The sequence below is a fragment of the Etheostoma cragini genome, chromosome 2 (genome assembly GCF_013103735.1).
Source record: "Etheostoma cragini isolate CJK2018 chromosome 2, CSU_Ecrag_1.0, whole genome shotgun sequence".
In the NCBI taxonomy this organism is placed as follows: Eukaryota; Metazoa; Chordata; class Actinopteri; order Perciformes; family Percidae; genus Etheostoma; species Etheostoma cragini.
The window spans coordinates 5,735,474-5,735,714 of NC_048408.1; positions in this window are offsets into that span (position 1 = coordinate 5,735,474).

The window sequence follows — 241 nt, forward strand, 5'->3', positions numbered from 1 at the left end:
ACCATTGAAACTGGACTGCTCTCCAAATCCTTGTCATTCTCTGCCTATAGCCCCGGCCATTGTTGCTCTATACATGGCACTGCTGACTTACACGAATAGACCAACAACAGCCCCACATTCCCCATCTCACCTCTGGGCCTGCGCTGTATATGATCTGCTGAGTCGACAGGCCGCATGGGCTCACAAAGAAAGAGAGAGAGAGAGAGAGAGAGAGAGAGAGAGAGAGAGAGAGAGAGAGAGA